Genomic DNA, 9,827 nt, shown 5'->3' with positions numbered 1-9,827 from the left:
ATTTAAAAATCGAGGGTGTTATGAAGATGCTCTAACGGAGAAAATAATCAAAGAGACGAAAAAATATAGCGAGGAGTCAAAATATGATATCTATCTAAGACATTGCTAATTGGTTGCTTCCTTTTCTGTAGCTGTTTTGTCCATTTTTATCTACCATCGAACATGCAATGAGTGCATTTTAGGAGGGAGCGACCATATTGTATTATTAATTATAACGTCGGGTTTGATTTCGTTTGGTTTGATTCGGTTATGTATCATAATTATTTTTTTAACATTTATAATAATACTACATTAATGCAACTAATGACATTTTCAATCTTAACTTTTACAAAATAACGTAGTCCAAATTAAAATTATACAAATAACAATTGTCTAATAAGATCCATTCACCAATGTATGTAAATTACCAAAAAGTAAATAATAACAATAAAACATCGGTGATTCCATCTTATTGATTCCTTTGATTCAAGCTTTTAAATTTATATAAAAAATGAAATATAAATTAGAAGCTACAGTGTTAAAATATTTTTAGGTATTTCTAATACTTACCAACCATTTAAATTAACCATACATTATATTTTATTACCTTTTTCAATGTCCTCATAAAATTCTATCTCTTAAATGTAAATTCTATCTTGAGAAACTTTCAAAAGTTTAGATTCTTCCCTTAATCAGTTTTGTGTACAAAATCAAGGCCTCAACTATTTTAGGTGTTAAAGCACTACTAAATGGATCAACAACGCTCCATACAGTACTAAATGCTGACTCAGAAGCAATTGTAGATACATGAATTGCACCACTTGCAACATCAGATAATAATTCAAATCTTAATTTATTGATCTTCCACAAATTTAAAATGTCAAAATTTTTATCAATAGCATCTTTAGTGGGTTCCATTAGATATTGTTGTACCTTATATTTTCCCGAAAATCCATATTTCTAGTTTTCATTTTCTTATATCCAAAATCAAAACTACAATCATCTTAACCATCCAACGGAGATTCCATCATTAGTATCACAACTACCACTTCCATTTCCACTTCCACTAGTTCCATTATTTGAGCAATGCCATCCCTTGTATTGGTTATACAAAGAATCCATTAATTTCTTGATTTCATTTTTAGTAGCTTCAACTCTGACAAAGTCATAAAAGATACCAATACAATGAATCAAGCACAACCACCACAATCATAATCTTGATCATTTTGTCAACATTACCCTAATACTTATCAAATTTAATCTTTTCATGCTATCTGCTATGCTAAGCAAATAATCTTGCTTGTCACCCACTTTCTTCAAGATTTGCTCAATTTTACAAACTTCATGGAAATATAAATTGGAAGTAACACTCAATGAAGTACTAAATTTCAATGTGACATCATAAAAAATTCTTAGAAACTTGGCGAATTTTCTAGCTTTCTCCCAATCATAACTAGAAGCAGGGGCGAAACCACGAATATCTTTCATTGCGGGTGAAATTTAATCGAAGTCGAATTTTGAATTTTCAAGACCTGAGACAAACTTTAAATTTGGGCCCTTAAATTAAAGTATGCAACATGCATTTAAATTTTTCTTAACTAATCTATAAACTTTAAACTCAATAAATCTATAATCTACTGTGGAGTGTAAGTACGGAGAAAGTGGAATGATGCAGGTGAGGCGCTAGATCTATACCAAATACCAATAATTATACCAGAATTACAATAGGACCCTCAAATTGTCAAACCACATGAAGTTACAAATGGTAAAAAGGTATTGAAATGAGGGTAAAAGATGAAATTCGGTACAATATAAATACGAAGCTTGACACATGAAATTAGGGTTAAGGGATCAGATGGAAAGAATGAGAGTAGAGGTAGATTAGGAGTTTCTAAAGGGTGGTTGCATCTCCCTTTTACCCAATGATATCCTCTTTTAACCCAAAACCAACAATCCTTTATGTTGTATGTGTATCTATCAAAAATATATACTCGTAGAAAGACAGGAGATTGAGAATTCTAGTTGATCTTTTGTATGGTTTCTTTCTTGCTGGTACATATTCTGCCGATTATCAAAACTAGACCTGCATACCACTAACTACTTGCCTGGCAAAGCTCTTTTTATGGATTATATTTTCTTGAGAAAAGTTCAGTGCACATAGATGCGTGCACTGGCTTAAGGTGGGTCCACCCTTGACTTGTAGGTGGCCCCTCTCTTTCTTTTCCACCTTTCATTCTCATCAATATATATATTTACAAGAAAATCCATCATATTCCTCCATTCTTTCAAAGGCTTTTTAAAACATTTAATGTACTATCCAACATTAAAAATGTTGAATTCCATCTTGTAGCGATATCTAAAGAAGCAAGTTTTTTCCATGAGATTTTTCCTTTTCAATAAAATATTTAAATTTCATTAATCGGGAAAAAGATAATTGAAAATAATTAATTGCATTGTATATACTTTCTATAGATGCATTAAACTCTTTCAATCCTTCTTTAATAATTAAATTGACTATGTTGCTGAACAACACACATGTAAATAAGAGCCATCTAAAATCAAAGTATCATTAGGTTTTTAATTCTTCAACTTGTTTTTCAAGTAAATAAATATTGTATCATTTGTGTTTACATTATCTACAATAATGGTACCCACACACTCTATTTCTCAATCAAGCAAACAAGTTTCAATAAGTTTTTCAATTGTGTCCCCTTTATGATGTGAAACAACAGAAAAATTCAATAGCCTCTTATGCAATTTCTATCAATAACGTATGCTCTGACTATCATGTAATTGATATTTTGAAGTGATGTCCAACAATTAGTGGTTAAAGAAATTCTTTGCATATCATTAATAATTTAATCCTGAAGTATTCCTTTGTTTCAGAGTAGAGATAGAGCACATATCTAGCAGTTGTTCTTCTAGAAGGAACATCAAATCTAGGGCAAAGTTGGCGTACAAATTCCTTAAAAACTCACACTTTCTACGAAGGACAAAGCCAATTTATCAAAATAATAACCATCTTAACCAACACTTTTCTACACTATTCTTTATTAAATTCCATAGCCATAATACCACCATCCTTGTTTTCTCAAGTGAGTATTGCTTGCTTTTCAGTAACCATAAATGCTCTTATATCTATAACAAGCTTTTAAGTGCTTCTACATGGTAGAAGTTCCAGTATTAGTATCAGTCTTAAATGTTCTCCCAGAATAATTACATTTTTCTTTTTCTCCCATAAGAATCTTAGTGAAATGAGTCCATATTTCTAACATCTCATTAGGCTATTTTTTTGTCTCGCATTGGAGCTTTTATATGGCGTAACAAGCTTTTAAGTGCTTCTACCTGGTAGAAGTTCTAGTATTAGTATAAGCCTTAAATGTTCTCTCACAATAATTACATTTTGCTTTTTCTCCCATAAGAATCTCAGTGAAATGAGTCCATATTTCTAACATCTCATTAGGCTATTTTTTTGTATCCCATTGGAGCTTTTAATTCATGGTACCACCTTAAGTAGCAACTTGATCGAATCATATAGAAATCAGTGTAAAAAATTAAGATACAAATCATGTAGTAGTTTGATCAAGCTGCCCATAAAGAAAAGTAAACACAAAATTAAACTAACAAAATTCAGCATTTAAACTATCAGGCCCTGCAACTATTAATCAATCAAGCATCGATCCAGAGCTTGGCACATCAAATTACTGTCAGCAATTTTTAGTTTTAACACCAGATGAACCCGTTTAACAACTCTCTTTGAAATTTAACTATATTTAATAAGTAGGAAGTTTTGTTTTAAACACAGTCGGCACCTCCACGAATAAAATGGAGAAGACTGCTCCAAAGAAGTGAAAGAAGTTTTGACATATATTGAAAGGGATGTTATTTTAACTCGTATAATTGTTCTTCAAACTTTGTCCAGAAATCCATGTCTTACGCTTTCTATCATTAAGGATTATGTAGCTCGAAAGTTGGAACAAAGTGAAAGTTGATTGAGGAAGGCTATAGAAAAGTATCAGGTTCTTACACTTTAAACACAGTTATTATTTTAATTGAATTAGCTTCTTTCAAGTTTCAAAACTTGTGTTGAAAAGAAGCAGACGGGGGTTGTTTCTTTGATAAATGGCCGTAAAATGTTTTATAGGTAGACATTCATAAGTATCAACTAACTAATACTATCTAAGAAATGATGAAAATAAAGAACGCGAGAAGGACACAAATCAATAAACATTATTAGAAATGATTAAAGAAATGAGACGAAGTTTATCATGATCAAAGTGGAAGAAATTCAAAGAATCCTTCCAGAAAAAATAGTAAGATGAAGAGAGGCGTAGCTGCTTAGCTTCGATTCCTCCAGAAACTACAAAATGATTGAGATATGAGAAAAACTTAAGTCACTTTGATTCTTTGAAATTTTAATTACAAAGTTGGATTTGGGCTGAAAATGGAAAAATGATATTTTAGATTTGGGCTTAATTAAGTAGTTGGCAAATGAAATAGGGAAATGGTATTTTCGAGCTCAATTAATTAGTCAATAAATTAATTTAAAAAATTAAAATAATTTGACTTATTTAATATAAAAAAATAAGGAAATTCGATTATTCGATTCTTGGTCTAAAACCGAAAATCGAATCAAATTTTTCGGTTCTCGATTCTAATACCTATTCGGATATTTAACTTAAAAAGAATCGAACCGAACTGCTCTATTCGAGATTTTGTACAACCTAATCAAAACTTAGAGATGACAACTATTGGGAGTGAAGTTATAAAGTGTATTTTTTAGTATCCAATTTTTAGAGACCTCGATTACTTCAGTATATAGAACCTTTTTAAATCCCATTTTTTGCTCAAAATATATTTTGAAATAGAATAATGCTATTTGCAGTCACTCACTACAACAGTCGCTCTACATGACACGTATGTGATAGTTAGTGATTTGATATATGTGACAAGAAAAAACTGTCACATTAATACATCAAATCATAAATCACCGTGTAGGATGTCATGTAAGGCGACTACCGTAGTGAGAGACTATGAATAACATTACTCTTTGAAAAAATATTTTGATAGAGAATGTATAATTAAAAATGAAAAGTTTTGTATTTACGTATAATATTATTTTATTGAAGAATGTACGGATGAAAATAAGAGAGAAAAATATATTTTGAAAATAATAAAAACTAAACAAGGGCGTATAGAAAAAGTATATCAAGTAATTTTAAAATTTGTAATATCAATTTCTATAATTTATGCCGTGATTTATAATTAATAAAGTAATTTTACCGCAAAAAATTAGGTTTAGTGTATGTTTGGTATTGATTCCCCACCCCCCCACCCCCAAATTTTTTTTTTGATCATTTTATACTATTTCAACTGTCATTTTTTACTTCTTCTCTCATAGGTAGGATCTACTTTTCTATCTAACGATCAAAAAATCATTTCTCAAAATCACTATCGAACAAGCTCTTAGTTTCTCTAGAATATTGAAATTGGTTATAATTCTCCGGATTTTTATTCTTTTCATATAATTGGAGAGAGAAGATATGATATTTTTCCTCATTAAAAGGAAAATTATTTAGTAAATTCTAATAAAACTTTATGCAGGGGTAAATTTCTTTTCTTTTTTGGTTTAGTTGTGTAGTTCTCCCTTGCTTTCAATAACTGTATACAACGAAATATTACTCGAAGGCAATAAACATAGAATTATCAAGATGAGCTTAATACTGCATAACGTGGATTTATGCAGTATCCACCCCATTACTTATTTCTCCATTCATTCCCTCTTCTTCATTCATGGTATCGCAGAATGTCCTTCCCCTTGTTTCTGGTAGGAATGCAACGAACAATCCACACACCGATATCGTTATCCCGAAAACCCCTATGAAAGCAGCCCATTTTTTCTACCGGTTGCCACTAAGATCGGGCAAGAAACCCCACCTAACATCATTGCCAACCTCAACATTGACCCAGCCGAGTTTCTCACGCATGTCGGAAATAACTCCATTGTGTAAATCATAAAGAAATCTAATGCAGCGATCCCGCAGAAATATGATATCAATTCCAGTCCAAATTGCATTCCCGTCCACCTAACCAGCACACATGTTACACTACAAATTCCACTCAATATAGCCAATCCCAATATCGAGAACTTCCTGTTCAGTTTCCCTACGAGGAAGAATATAGTCAAGGCAGCTGGAATTTGTACAAAAGCATTTAGTGTCATACTCCAGTATAGATCAAATGCCAAGTTGCCAAGACCTAATGGCATGCCAAAATAAATCATGCTCACTCCGAAGCCTACCACCCTAACTGACGCAAGTGGCCGTAAAGCCCAAGATGTTTGCAACAAGATCTTCATTGCGGAGTAATAGTCTGTTTCTTGCAATTCGTCTTCCCACTTAATGCACCTGTTGAAGAAGCTGTCAGTTAAGCTGACCCGATTCGCAGGTGCAGTAATACTTCTCAATGTTTTAGCGAAATCTTCCTTCCGGCCCTTGATATAAAGATATCGGGGAGATTCACAAACTAGAAAATACAATGATACAGAGTAAAATAATGGTGGAATGCAAGTCCACAAGTAAAGGAGTCTCCATGAGGAACCTTTGGTCAGATAAGCAATACCAGGTAAAGAAAGAAATCCTAGAGGAAATCTGATGAATCCTATGATCCCAACATTTCCTCTCCATTTTTTCCCAATAAGTTCTGCGGACAAAACAAGTGCACAGGTGGCAATTGTTGACCTACCAAATCCACTGATAAATCTCAAAGAAGTATACATCCATACGTTGGTAGAGAATGCGGTTAAGACTCCACTTAGAGACATGAGCAGGCAAGATAGAATAAGCATATTCTTCCGGCCCAAAGAGGAGTCCGCCAGGGTTGAAAGGACAAGTCCACCGGCGAGACAGCCCAGAAAGAAGGTCGATGCCAGGAGGCCCGTAATAATGGAGCCGGAACATTCAAGGGAAAACTCAGAGATTATGGACGTGTGAACGGGCATATCCCAGTTCCAAGAATCTCTTGGAATTTGACAGATATTCTTGCACGACGAAGTACCTGGGGAAGTGCAATGCCAGGTTGGCTCAGCATTAGTAAAAACACCGATGAAGCATTGTTGCGCATCGAAAAAATAAGCGAAGGATAAAAGAGTGGCTTGGAAGAATTGTATCCATCCGCAGTTCCCGATGAACCGTTCAATCGTGTCATCTATTGATAACCTTTGTTCCACAATTCTAGTGGACTCAAACTCTTGATTGTCTCTTCGCAGGGGCATCGGATTTGGATCTGTCATTTTTGGTGACTTCTGTACGTCTCATACGGAAATCAGTGTTAATGTCTTTATATATAATTAGTGCACACGTCGTTTTTGGGGTATAAATGAAGCTGATAGATATAATTAAGGGTAATTGGCACAAAACGTCCATACCTTTCAAGTGTATTGTGGAAAATATTCCTACCTTTCATTTTTTGGCACAAAATGTCTCTATCTTCCACTTTCTTGGCACTGAATGTCTTTTTCATCAATTTTTGACGATTTTACCCTCCATTCAAATAAAACAAAAAGCAAAGAAAAGAAAAAAATAAAAAACTAATTGTAACCACGTTCCCAAATTTTTTAAAAATTGCAAATGGTAACTTGATAATTACCATATTAAATAAATTTAAAAAATCAAAAAATTAAGAAAAAAATTTAAAAAATGGGTTGTCTTCTTCACCCCACCCCACTATTCATCTTCTTCTTTGTAAGAAGAAAAATTAAGAAAGAGAGACAGAGAGAGACTTTTCCCCAAAATAATTATTTTGGTGCACAGCAAATCCTTCAAATCTGAAGCACATTACAACTCTTTGCACTTCCCCTCTATGTACAAGCTCTTTCATTTTCATATCCAGTATCAAACCCCATTGTGCAGAGAGATGTAATGGGGCTTTGGATTTGGAGGATTTGTTGTGCAGAGAAATTTTGTGGGGTGGGGTGGGGTGGGGTGGGGATGAATAGTAGCGTGGGGTGAAGAAGACAACCATTTTTTTAATTTTTTGATTTTTTTCAATTTATTTAATATGGTAATTATCAAGTTACCATCTGCAATTTTTAAAAAATTTGAGAATGTGGTTGCAATTAGTTTTTTTTTTCCTTTCTTTTCTTTTTGATTTATTTGAATGGAGGGTAAAATCGTCAAAAATTGATGAAAAGGACGTTCAGCGCCAAGAAAGTGGAAGGTAGGGACGTTTTGTGCCAAAAAATGAAAGGTAGGAATATTTTTCACAATACACTTAAAAGATAGGAACGTTTTGTGCCAATTACCCATATAATTAATGCAGGGGGTTGAGAACACTTTCATATTAATTGCAAAATTTCTAGGGGGTATTTAACGTGTGTAAGTACAAATTCTTTCATTTTGAATTTTAAAGACCACTTTTATGGGCCTGTTCGATAGTAATTATGAGAATTATTTTTTGACTATTAGAGAGAAAAACAGATCTTACTTGTGAGTGAAGAAGTAAAAAATGACGGTTCAAATAGTGAAATAACGGTAAAAAAATTAATTTTTTTTGGTAAAAAGTTGCTACCAAACGACGGCTAAGTCAAAAGCATGAAACCTTATTCTTGGATTAAGCGTGTATTTGTCTGATTAATACAGAGTTATCTTTCATGGTCAGCCATGTAGAAGCATAATATGTTTCAATGTTGTCCGAAGTAACTATCCTTTGATTGCTAGCTAATTGGTAAAAGATTTTTAATTTGATAATGCAATATATTCGTTCAAAACTTCACTACCCTCATGGAATAGAAGTTAAAGTTATATGTCGCACTGAAAAGTTTCGGATTTCTCATTTTATTTTATTTGTTCAGTATTAATAATTACTCCACCTATGTAGTGATTTGATTAAATATACTAAAGTTTGAGAATTAATAACTTATCTAATTAGATTAATTTTTAAAGATAAGATCACAAAAAACAATATTGAAGATAGATATTTATCCCCACATTTCGTAAGATCTAAAAGTATTACTTATTTCTTCACCACTCATTTATCTCTTTTTATAAACACCCTGCTTATATTATAAGTTCTAGACATACCCTAAACATATTCAATAGTTGCATATACGAGGAAAAAAAGATCTTGATTTATGGAGAAATAGAAAATGAAAGAGTAATGCTTTATAGCACCATTGATATTATCAATATGTAATGATAAAATAAATTAAATGATCTCATAAATTTATATTTAATTGAACTTGTCATTAATAATATCTATATAAAAAGAATACTAGTGTTTAATATCAATAGTGCTATATAACATTTTTTTTAAATGAAAAAAAATTAAAATCCATGTGCATAAATGTGACTTATTCACCGCCGGAAGTTGCATTAATATCTAATAAAAAAATACACTAAAATTTTCCTAGAGCGTCTTGAGCTAAAAAAAAAAAATAGAAGATACACAACTGGTTAATGAAATTAATTAATTATATTCTAAGTGTCGCAACACTTGGGGATGGGCATAATAATTGTGAAAAACGGATCCAATCCCGACCCGATTTAGGTCGGTCCATGGGGATCCGGAACATATTTGAGATCGGGACCAAGCCAAATTGAAATACTTCATTGCATGTTGGTTCAAGAAATTATATTTTCATGGATAAAATACACACAAAGTTGACAAATCGATTTTGGATCGAATTTTGAACATTTCAATTCAATTTCAAGATGGAAATTCACCTAACTCAATTTGTTGAATCGCCAACTCAACTTGTATCACCCAATGACACCTAAGGATCTAGTATCAATTATTATTATTATTATTATTATTATTATTATTATTATTATTATTATTATTATTATTAT

At 32.2% G+C, this 9,827-nt stretch overlaps 1 pseudogene; it reads right to left on the bottom strand.

The window, feature by feature from the left end:
* Positions 1–5,717: 5,717 nt before the first annotated feature.
* LOC111395169 lies at positions 5,718–7,270 on the bottom strand (annotated as a pseudogene).
* Between the last annotated feature and the right edge of the window lie 2,557 nt (positions 7,271–9,827).

This window comes from Olea europaea, chromosome 6, assembly GCF_002742605.1.
Source record: "Olea europaea var. sylvestris chromosome 6, O_europaea_v1, whole genome shotgun sequence".
In the NCBI taxonomy this organism is placed as follows: Eukaryota; Viridiplantae; Streptophyta; class Magnoliopsida; order Lamiales; family Oleaceae; genus Olea; species Olea europaea.
This window is presented reverse-complemented; position numbering and strand designations above follow the sequence as displayed.